The 12,001-nt window shown below is 50.4% G+C and overlaps 1 protein-coding gene across 2 annotated transcripts in view; it reads left to right on the forward strand.

The window, feature by feature from the left end:
• The window catches only part of MTDH (metadherin), a 462,606-nt gene that overhangs the window by 380,837 nt on the left and 69,768 nt on the right, over positions 1–12,001 (forward strand). The gene's annotated exons all lie outside the window — the stretch shown is intronic.

Consider the following 12,001-nt stretch of genomic DNA (forward strand, 5'->3'; position numbering starts at 1 on the left):
CTTCTCTCTACTTCTGACTTTCTAGTCACGTAGACAATCTCCTAGTTATGGCTGGTGGCAGTGGACGTGTTCTAACTATTGTGTCATTTATATACTGCAGGCTATGTCCATAACCTCGGTAGTACACAATAGGGCTACCCAAGTACCAACTTGTGGCATCCCTTTTTTCGCCATTACTAGCGTTCTTTGTTAGCCCTTCTACAATTTTGGGAGGGGGAGGTCAGTGTGTGTGTGTTTTGCCTTTGGAGGGAACCAGTGGGTATCCCTGCCTAGGCTCCAGAGTGTCTGGGCAGGCAGGAAGTGGGGGAGTAGTATTCCACCCCTGTTTTGGTCTGCCAGAGTCCCTGAATATTACCAACTCCCATGTGGGGTCTGGCCGTCCTTATTGGACAGCCAAACGCCCCTTTCTGTAAAATGCTGAGAGAGATTGCAGAAGAGTGTGTTGGAACTGTATGAAAGGTGAGGCTTCTGGGGTGAAAAGCAAGTCGACCACTGGAAGCTGAAGTAACCGAAGATGACAACCAGAGATGCCTGCAGACCCTTTGCAACACCGTGAAGCGACCACTGCTGTCTTGACCCAGTTTTCTGTTTGACAAAAAAGCTCTGAAGAGGACTCCTCCTTCCCTTTGACTGGTGGAAACCACCAGTACCAAGACAAATTTTGACTTGAGCGATCTCCCAAGGTCCTAGGAGTTTCCAGAGCTGCGGAACCCCATACCAGGAGAACCTGCTGCCCATTTCGAGTGCATCGTCATGAAAAGGTAAAATCCATCCAAATATTTGCTGAAACCGTAAGGACACTCCAGAGATGAGATCCAACTCGCCCAGACCCTCACCAGTGTGCGGGACTGCAGGTAGCAAGGAAGATTGACCATACAATCCATGTCCTTTTTTTAGTACTGTAGAAAAGGCGCCAAAACCGCAGAGTGAACCAAGAAGTTGCTGAAAGTCGTTGCCACAGGCCCTCCCTCGTGACTGCTGCTGAGAGATCCCGTCCATTGTCCTGCCTGCAGTCATCAGACCAAGGAATCCAGAGGTCTGGTCTAGAGCTGCAACATTGCGGCGCATCCAGCACAAAAGTTTTCTTCAAACCTAAGGTACTGTGGGGGGGGGGAAAGGTATTGCTTACCCTATTCCAAGAAGTCGCTCCAGAGCGTTGGAGTGCACCTAGAGGTGTCCAGGGTCACCCCCTCTTACCTCTGACTCAAGCTGCTGCTTGTGTCCCTTTGAGTCCTTTTACAGGACTCCCTTGTTGGTTGTTAACTTGCTACTTCTATAACACAAGAGACTGGAAGAAATCCACTGGAACTCTTATTCTGCTGCTTGTCAAGACTTTGAGCCCTCTCCAAACTGCCTTTAGCGAGGGCTGCGTTTTTGGACTTAAGACTTGCTGTGCAAAGAAACCCTCTAGAACCTCGTACCAAGCTAATGTTGCACTAGGTATTTTCTTCACTTAAAGTGACTTTACTATATTTGTTTGCAGAGTAAATGTATTACTGTATGAACAGTTCAAAAATTCAGGTGCGCGTAATATGCTTTCTAACGTTGCTATAACCGCGAACAAACACAAAAGTGAAAGTGTCCTTTGAAGTGTATTATCAAGTATTTCCCGAAGTGTTCTAGTGTAAACGTCTAAAGTATTTAAAGTGATTCTGGTGTGTGTGCATATATAATACATTTCTGATGCTTGTTAATCTGCTTAGAATCACATGCTGTGCATATAGTCCGACATCCAGTGGTAACCGCAGAGTATTGCGTCTTGCTTTTTGAGGATCAAAAGGGGACGTCGACATGGGCGTGCCTCTAACACTATTCCTAACGTCATGTGTAGTGTACCTAAAATCCCTCGCGCATCGAGGTCCCTCAGATTATTTTTTTCCGCCCAGCTATCTGGTTGCCTTAATATGGAGCTCTTCATAAAACAGTTTGTTATTGTTATATTTCTCTACCTTCGGTCATGTTGTTCTTATTGTCACTCCTCAACGGTTGATTTCCTGTGCCACTGCCAACTATGGTAGTTCGATGGCTATTGATCCCATCTGCGCTGCCAACCACATAGCCAAGCCTTCTGGCCGGCATGTACAGTGGGGAGAGTGGGGTCAGGGTGGTCCATATTCTTTTTAAGAATGCCTTTTCTTTTCCCCTGTTTGTTCCCTTGGTTTTGTCGATTCTATCACAATCCTGCACCATGGACAGGACTCCATTTAGATTGTCCTTCCTGTAAGGCAAAGTTTCTGTGGAAAGACTAGCACTGTCTGTGCAATAGGTGTCTTCCCCATGATCACAATGAGGCGTCCTATGCGGCCTGTAAGCTCCTACATCCTAAAACTGTTAAGGAGCGGTGGTTTGCCTACGATATGTCACAGGCCGAGAGTAATTCCCCCGCCGCCACAGCCGTGTGTGACGAAGAGGTTAGCGATGACCAAGGCTCCACTTCGGAGGCCATTGACCTTACGGCGGAGAGTTCTCTGCAGCGTCCGTCCCCGGCCCTGATGGGCACGACGAGAGTCCTGCTATGGGGACTGTACATCCTGGCGACAGGGACGCACCCGATCCCCACGCAAAGCACACAACCCATGGTTCTGCTTCGGCGTTCCAATCGAAGCACTCCAAAGCACCAACGGGCATATCTGATACTTCGGCGGTGTCCGCTGAGCTTGATGATCGGCAGCCCTCCCCCCGACAGCAGCATGTGTCCACGCAGTCCAAGAGTAAGCGTGCAAGAACCAAAACCCATGCAGCCGTTGAGATGCCTCAGAAGAAAGCGCTGACACCGCTTAAGGCCCCTGTTGCTCTGAAATCCACCATGCAGCCACCAGCTCAACCTACACGCCTCCCTATAATCCCGAGCATCAGCGATAGTATCGCCAGGATCGCTTCGGCAGTGAAACATAAAGAACAGTCAAAAGATACGTTGAAACAGAAGGAACGGCCTAAAGACTTGTCTAAAGACGCATCACAACGCCCAGAGCCTCGTAAGGAGTACTGAGAGCCCTTTGTCTTTATGTAAGACTTTAGGGGGAAAATCTCGACTTTCTAGAGAGGAAAATCACTGGACTCCTCTGGTTCATCATCATGAAACAGAGAAGTTTGAGGGGTGCATGAACAGACTGGAGATGTTTGTTGAATTCTCAGAGGTTTGCTCCAAAGAGGCCTCGTGAGGCATTCCCTCACATCCCTATGGCAAAGTTTCAGAGGACCTTTTGGTGCTCCTCATGAAGAGAATGTTTGACCTTACTGATGATGAGGTTCCTATGAATCCCTACATACAGGATAGCGATCCTTTTGGGGACCGTACTGATGATGCTGCTGATCCCATAGAGGGTTGGGAAGACAACCATCCGGTTGATGATCAACCTTGGGCGTCCCCTCTTCCTACCCCTGACCCAGACGCTTTGTGTATGGATTCCCCTCCTACCACACCAGTCAGGCCTCACCTGTGGATGATCAGATGGCATTTAACGCTATCTTGAAGAAGGCACCTGAAAAGAGGGCGCTAGTGAGGCCAGCCAAGATGGCGGCTTTCCGGTGAGCTCCCTGCAAAGCTCTCATACATCCTGAAATAAACTAAGCCCCAGGCGCCTAGTAAACCTGGAACCGTGCCGATTTCAGAGAAGCAGCGCAAGGGAGCGTACCGGCCTACATTGCAGCGCGGCAAATGCAACTTCCTGAAGAAGGCAGTGGCGCACAACATCGCCCAGAAAGTCAGTCCTGTATTCCACAAGTAAAGCGGGCCGCCAACACAGGGAACAAGAGCAGTTCATTGCACAACGTCGGCTAGACCAGTCGGGAGCCCAGCCACCAGGGTAGAAATATTGGTGAGCAACATTGCTGAGCAACACGCAGAGGCTTCCCGGGGCGGCAGAAAGACATAGAGCGAAGACATGACACGGCTGGGACCCTCACTGCTGAGCAGACCCCTCCACGCAACAGCCGCATGCACGCTCGCCCAGAAGAGGTACAGAAGCAGACGGGCAGTGAACACTTGAGCCCAGTGGGAGCATGTAGCACTGGGTTGGGTCACCCCTAAACAGCACGACCCGAGAAAGCACGAGTGCCGCGCAGACAGACCCAGATTCCTCACACTCATTGGTCCACGGAGCTCCCCCACACTGGTCACGGCATTCATACGGAGCAGAGAGGCGTGTCGGCAGCAGCAAGGGGGGGTTCCCTGACCAGCCGGCACCGAGGGACGCCCGGGGAATGGATCCCAGTGGAGATGGCAGCGCAACCCTGGCACTTCCCCAGCAACCCGCGTCCCCCAGCCCTCTGGCAACAAGGCCAGCGCTCCCCACTGAAGAACCAAGGTTTGACACCACGCGGCCTGTGCAGAAAGGGGCAAGAACGTCTGCCTGCTCAGCCCAGGCACCCCAAGGCACGCGCAAACTTCAAGGTGTGATCGCCCGCTCAGCTGTTTCACGGTGCCCAACAAAAGCACGAAAGGGGAGAAAAAGCTCCCATACGACAGCACCTGAGGCGGGCACCATCCCCTGCCGGACAAGCGGAGTGGGTAGCTGAGATGAAAGCGCTGCATATCACCACCGCGCCACAAGGCCCAGCCCCCCGGGAGGAAGCCTGGGAATTTAAATTTGGCGTGTTCAAGGACCCAATCCATCAGACCAGCACACCACTGGTGTGAAACACCAGCACAAACCATGCTGAGGGATCCAACATATCTGACCCACAGGGTAAAGCCCGGGGCACGGCAAACATAGCGCAAACCCTGGACTGAGTGGGGACGGTCCCAGAGTGCAGGGGGGGGGGCCCCACAGGACAATCGACCCGCGTGAAGCACAAGGACCCCGCCAGTACCAATCTGTCATGGCAGAGATTCGTGCTCTCGGGTGCGTGGGCGGGGGGGTGGTCGGGCGGAGTCAGTGACTGCGTCTCCCTTCCAGAGGCGGCTGCTCCCCCAGAGATCACGACCCACTGCAGTAAAGACCCACGGAGGTGGTGGGGGTGTGGTGCTTTGGGACCCACAAACGCACTAAGAGGGAGGACACCCAGTCAGCAAAGAGTTGGGAGTCGTGATTAACCCAGCAGCAACACAAGGCCATGCACACACTCCCATGGCCTAAAACAGACAGCCAGATCAGAGGAACCAAACGAAGATGACGAAACTGTCTGGAAAGACCAGTCGAATAGCAACCAAGGAGGCTACAGGAGAGTTTCCCAAAACCCTTGTGATTCTCATCTCCGGTCTCGCCCCACCGGGACCAAATCTGCAGCTAGAGCCCACATGGCCTTCCACTTAACTGGCTCAGTAATAGCCAAAAGGGATCAGCAGTCGCCCCCCCCCCCACCTCCAGGCTTTCCCACCAAAGGTAAGTGCCGACGCCGCAAGACTGACAGGACCAGCGATTGCCCCCATGGACTACTACCCAGGCACCCCTTCACCGACAGCAGAGGCCGAATATGGGTAAATTGACAAATCTCAGTGAAAACTAAACTTTTTGAACCAGGAACCATAATCAAGACCCCCAAGGCCCACCCTCAGTCGGAGTCCCAGCTTCAACAATGGAACCTGAGGACGAGTGTTCACAAACCCCAGGAATTGATATACCGGAGATTCTGCTTGACCTAAAGGCTGGCATTGGCAAGCTCGACGCACTCTCGTCAAGTGGATTTACTGCAACACTGTCTGGATAAACACGGAGAAAGACTGGACTCCGCAGAATAAAGAGTCTGACTTGGAGGATGGTGCCACTTCACTAACACCTAGGGTGTTGGCGATGGAAGCTCAATGAAAGCAGTATCTGCCAAGAATGAGGACCCGGAAGGGAGGGCCTGCCATAATATCAGGTTGGTCGGAATAAGAGGCAAATTCCTCAGAAAATGGAAGACTTTGTATAAACAGTGTGTAAAGAGCTATTTGGAGTCAGTCAATCCGCTTTTTGTCATCGAGAGGGCTCGCCCTCTAACCGCCCAATTCCAGAGGCTGTCCCGCGCCCCATCATTGCACGACTGATTAATTTCAAAGATCGGGAATACGATCCTGAGACTCGCTAGAGAAAGGCGAGCTGCAATACGACGGAGATAAAATTAAAATTTACCCCGACTTCTCACCAGCAGTCCAAGCCTCAAGGAGATCCTTTACAGGCGTGAAGAGACGACTTCGAGATGCAATATTCCATGCTGTTTCCTGCAAAGCAACATGCAGGAAAGACACTGTTTTTCAATACACCATAGGAAGCAAACGCCTTTCTCGACAATCTTGGCTACAGATTACCAGGCAACAACCTGAGACCGGCAAGGAGAGATTGCGGTAGACGGAACCCACCCTGAAGGAGTCTGGTACGTGGGTGATCCCTATATAGGGCACCTCTCTAACACCACAAGCTGACCTCGACACCATCGGGGCAGTGGCCCAACTCTCCCTTTTTTTTTTATATCCGAAACTCACATTGTAGTTCAGAAAACCTAGGTGCACCTTAATACACTTACTAATGGGAGCTGCCGAACTTGGATATGTACTAGTGCCCCGGGCACGGTAAAACATGTTCATTATTTGAGGGGGGAAGATCCATTGACGGGCGGGTTGGGGGTTGCCTGTGAGTAGTGGGAGGGGAAACGGAAACAATCTGGTCACGTAGGAAACCAATTGGGGAACGCGCCACGTGTGAACCTGACCACCATCGGCTGACTCTATGGTCAACCACACAGTCAACACATAAACAGAAGATCAACCGTTGAAACCACCGAGAGCGACATCTACATCTGATATAAGTATAACCACTACCTGCTCCATTCAAGTTAGCAACCTGGAATATCCAGGGGAGTGGGGGGGCAATAACCCGACTAAAATACGGAAAGTATCCCAGTATCTTCGAAGGCACAATGTTGATGTTGCCTTCATTCAAGAGACACGCCTCCTCCCAGCCTCTGAGAATTGCTGGACGCCCGTTTGGGGATGCCACAGGTATTTCTCCTCCTACTCGTACGCTAGAGGGTGTCCATACTAATTAATAAAAGATCAAGGTTTAGGCTTCTATCAACAGATGGTGACAACTAGGGCAGAGCAGAGCACTCCTGGTGTGGGGGATACTGGAAGGTAATGAAATTGTCCTGGTGAACTCTTATGGTCCCAACATAGACGGGGCAAACAACTTCGACTAGGTAATGACAAACCTAGATGGAATGGACTCGGCCACAATCATATGGGGCGGGGATCTGAATACCACACTAGACCCCAGAAAAGACAAATCTCACATATCCACCACCACTCCCTCCTAAGCGAGCTTCCAGTTACATGAGATCTGCAGGGTCTACGTCCTGGAGGACACGTGGAGACTCGGTCACCAGGATTCCCAAGACTACACCTTTCACTACTGGGTTCACAATACTAGTTCACGACTAGACTACCTGTTAGTGTCCAAACACGGACGCTTTCAATGGGGACCCTGCCAAATACTTCCATGGACACTCTCTGATCGCTCCCCCGTCACTCTTGAATGCATCCTATCAGATAACAAGAAAGGTAGACCCTACTGGAGATTTGAACCTAGGACGAACCAGGTGTTCGCACAGGAGCTCAGATCCGAGATCGAATCCTTCTTAGCAACCAACCGAGACTCTAACGTCAGCTGGGACCCTTTGGGAAAGACTGAATAGTTATGTCAGAGGGATATGCATGGCCAAAGAACGGAATACTAAAACTAATCAGAAGGGATCTTGCTGCCAGTGAAACACGGCTAAAGGCACTTGAGCGCACATATGCTGCCCTAAACGACCCTCACGCCCTTGCCTCCCTCAAAGAAGAGCAGGACAACTTCAGGTCCACCGCCGAGCGCAAGACCAGATTTCTAACTCGAGGCCACTGCGTCTGGCAATAAGGTGATGGCAAAAAACCAGGGGCCCTGCTTGCACAGCTGCTGGCTGCGGATAGAAAACCCACACCGGTCGAATTTATCTGTGACCCCCAAGGCGCCCCAGTATACACAGAACACAATATAGCAGAGTCCTTCCGCGCCTTCTACCAAGACTTTTACATCTCAAAACACTCTTCTATCAGTCCAGAAACTCTCCAGCATTACTTAGACGAAATAGAACTTTACTGGGTTAACGATGAGTTGAGTGAACCCTTGAATAAATCACTAACATTGGAAGAGATCCTGCAAGTGAACTCCCAAGCACCAAAGCTCCAGGCCCAGACTGGTTAATAGGGGAATTTTGCAAGACGTTCGCCCTGCTCCTAGCACCAATCCTATTCCTAGTATTTGAAGAAGCACTAGTTAAGGGCTGCCTGCCCCCAACACTTCGCGAGGCAAATGTGATCCCTCCCACCCCCCCCGAGGAGTGCCCCTCGTACAGGCCAATTTCATCGATTAAAGTAGATAACAAGATTCTCACTAAGATCCTCACTTCTAGGCTACTTCCTCTGATGCCGGGTCTAGTACTCGCCGACCAGGCGGGTTTCATCCCAGGCCGCAATACAATGCTCGGTATCAGATGTTTGTTCAGTGTCATCAAGGCTCTCGACCTACCTGTCGTCTCAGGCTGTGGCGGTTCTGCTCGACGCAGAAAAGGCCTTCGACTCCGTCGAATGGCCATACCTTTTTGCTGTCCTGAAGCGGATGGTCCTGGGTGACTGTTTCCTAAATCTGGTCTCCCTCCTCTATAAACACTGCCTGTCCAGCATCATCCTGGGGAAAGTAAAATCTGTGAGCATAGGACTACAGGGAGGGACCAGGCAGGGGTGCCCCCTGTCAGCTCTACTATTCGCGCTGGTAATGGAGTCCCTGGCCGCCGGCCTTCGGACCCAACAGAGAGATGCCTCTCCCTAGGTCCCCACAGATTAATACTATTCATATACGCTGATGACATAGCTCTCTTTAGCCGCGACTCAGCAGAGAATCTAAACCCAGTCATGCAGGAGGTTGTCAAATTCGGTACCCTTTCAGGGCTGAAAGGCAATCACACAATCAGTTATATTCCTCTAACCCCCGAAACCAGAGTATTTAAAGACTACTACGGGTTTAGATGGGAACATTCGGGAGTCAGATACTTGGGAATTCTGATGTCCAGTAACCACCAGGACCTCTTCCGCGACAACTAGGGGAGGGCAGTGGAAACATTGCAATATAAAATAGCCAGATGGAAACACCTTCCGCTCACATTGTGGGGCCGAATCTCCATAGTAAAAATGGTGATTTTGCCAAAGCTCCTTTACCTGTTTGTAAATGTCCCCCTTTTACTCCAGAGGTTCCTCCTACTGCTGCGTAGCATGATTCTCTAGCTCATCTGGGCCGGCAAGGCCACGAGGGTGGCGTTCACAACACTCATTCAGCCGATAACAAAGGGGGGCTTAGCGCTCCCTGACCTGGAGCTCTACTACTAGGCCGCCCAGGCCCAATTGCTGGGTCACTGGTACAACTCATTTTATCAGGCCCCACGTCCAGATCGAGCGAACCCATATGACCCCTAACTTACTTCGAGCGGCCATCAAAGGCACTATTCAGGTACCGTCCACAACCCTAAACGTAGTACACTCCACCTACGCAATATGGAAGAAAATCACGCAGAAGTGTAATGTCCCAGTCAGGTTCTCGCCTCTTATACCAGCGAGATTCATTCCAGCGATCCCGCTAACCGCAGAAAAGGTGTACCTCCAGTGGGCCAGCAAGTTAGATTGACACACTGAGCGACCTATTCGTAGATGGAACCTTCTTAACACAACCAGCATACGCGAGAACGGGGGGAGAGGGGGGCTGATGCTGCTCTAGTTGTATTCATATACGGCTCAGCCATGTACACCAATCGCTTTTTCCCACATTCCTGTCACTATCAATCAACAGCCCCGAGAACGAGATGTGAAAAATCACTAGGGGCCACGATCCCAGATGAGGACTAGTTATACATCTTGGGACAGACCCAGAAGGTGTCCTTAAATTCACGCTACAAACTGATGCACTTTAATTACTTGCACCAGGTGTACCATACCCCAGTTAGGCTCCACAATCCACGACCAACGATACTGGCATCATGCGAACGATGCAGTGTCCTGCAGCAGACTTTATACACCTAGCCTGGGAATGTCCGCCAATAAGCTGCTTCTAGAGCAAGGTACTGGAGCAGATCGCCACAATAGTAGGCGAACAGATCGAACATAGCCCCAAGGTCGCAATGCTAGGCTTCACCAAGAACATATTCATCTCAGTGAGGAAGTTGACCGGTCTACTTTTGGTTGTGCTAAGGAGGGTCGCCATGACCTGGGGAGCGAGGCCGCTCTCCCTCCCCGCAACTGTGTCTACGAGACATAGCCTTTTGCCAGGATACTGAATCGAACTTTATCAAGTCTCTGCCCCTTCATGCAAGGCCCCCAGACATATGGGGACCCTACATTAACTATTTAATGTCTGCTCCGGACTATGACTCTCCGCACGGCCTACTTCAATAATCAATGTCTCACTGGTCCCTACATGTCCTCGGCAGGGGTCCTATGTTGAATCTTGTGCAAAATTGTATGACTGTGATATATCCTTTTACTCTACCATCGGGAGGGGGAACTGGAACACGTGGCGTACTGTTGGTATTTGTTTGTTGTGATTTACATAAAACCAAAATAAAGTTCTAAAAAGAAATTTAAATCGGGCAGCATTTCCAAATCGCCACACAGGAGGCTGTGCCGGATTCAGATTTTGTTGAAGACCTACTAAAGGAAAAGCCTCCTGCCAGTCAGGCCATCACATTATTGAACTCTATTAAGAGATGTCTGGCTCCTTCATTGTTAACACCAGCTCAGACCAGGGCGGTTAATCCCAGAGTTGAGAAGTTGTTTTGCCCTTCTCCTACCAACCCCCTTTACATTGGGGGGCATGCCACTCTGGATTCGCTGGTAGTTACGACAACAAGGAAGAGGGCGGGTGTCCCCCTGTCTACAGGTGAGACACTGCCTGATAAATGGGGTAGATTCAATGAGTTTTATGCCTGATGCTTTGTTAGAATATCTTTTAGTTTTTTTGGTTTGATTTTCTTTGCGGGGCAGTAGGGGGAGGGGAGGGTGGTTGTTTTGTGGTGTCTTTGATGGGGTTTTTTTGTGGGTAAGATGAAAATGTGGTATTTATGATGTATTGATTAGTAGTAACTTTGCAATCAGGGTCTATGTTCCTTTACATTTTGTACTTCTTTATCTGTATTGAATTTAATATACTTTCTATATTTTGTTCTCAGTTAAACTCTGTTGAATTTATGGTTATCTTTAATGAATTGTATTGGTTTCATTTGATTAAAGAGTTTTTTTAAAAAAGAATGCAAAAAGTTGTATGCACTGGGAAAAAGGGTTATGACTGCTACAGCATTCTCCACCCGCATAGCCAACAACACCACACTGTTGGCTAGCTATTCGGATGTACAGTGGGACCTGCTGCAAGAGGGCCTTCAAGAGGTCCCTGAACCAGTGTGGGCTCGCCTGCTTAAGATTGTATCCGAAGGCAAATACCACAACATTCTTAAAAACTTTGGACGCTGCTGAAACAGCAGGATGGACCTTAGCCCAGGGAACCCTACTAAAATGGCATGCCTGGTTGAGGAATTCCAGGTTTAAGCCTGAAACCCAAGCATCCTTAATAAACAAGCTGGTTAAGGAAACCAACTTGTTCGGCAAGGCCATGGATGAAGCACTTGAGGCAGCAAAGAAGGAACATGAGACTCTCAAGACCTTGAACCAGATTACCCAAAGGCCTTCACAACAGAGAGAGGGTGGCTCTCGTCTTTCCTTTCGTGGGCAATCTCGCTCCCCTCACAACCAGTATGGTTCAGGAAACAACTGGTCCTCAGGACAAGGATCTAACACCACCACCACCACGTATCCACCTAGAGGACAAAGCTGTGGGAAGGGTAGGGGCTGGAATTCCACCCCCAGAGGCTCCCTCGGGTCAGAAATGACCCTCAGATCCGGTTCGCCTCCCCGGGCAGGGGGACGTCTAACATCATTCCTTCAGGCATGGGAGGGGATAACAGACCAGTGGGTGCTCAAGACTGTCGCCCACGGGTACTGCATAGT

The sequence above is a fragment of the Ambystoma mexicanum genome, chromosome 5q (assembly GCF_040938575.1).
Source record: "Ambystoma mexicanum isolate Mex_15411 chromosome 5q, UKY_AmexF1_1, whole genome shotgun sequence".
Taxonomy (NCBI): domain Eukaryota; kingdom Metazoa; phylum Chordata; class Amphibia; order Caudata; family Ambystomatidae; genus Ambystoma; species Ambystoma mexicanum.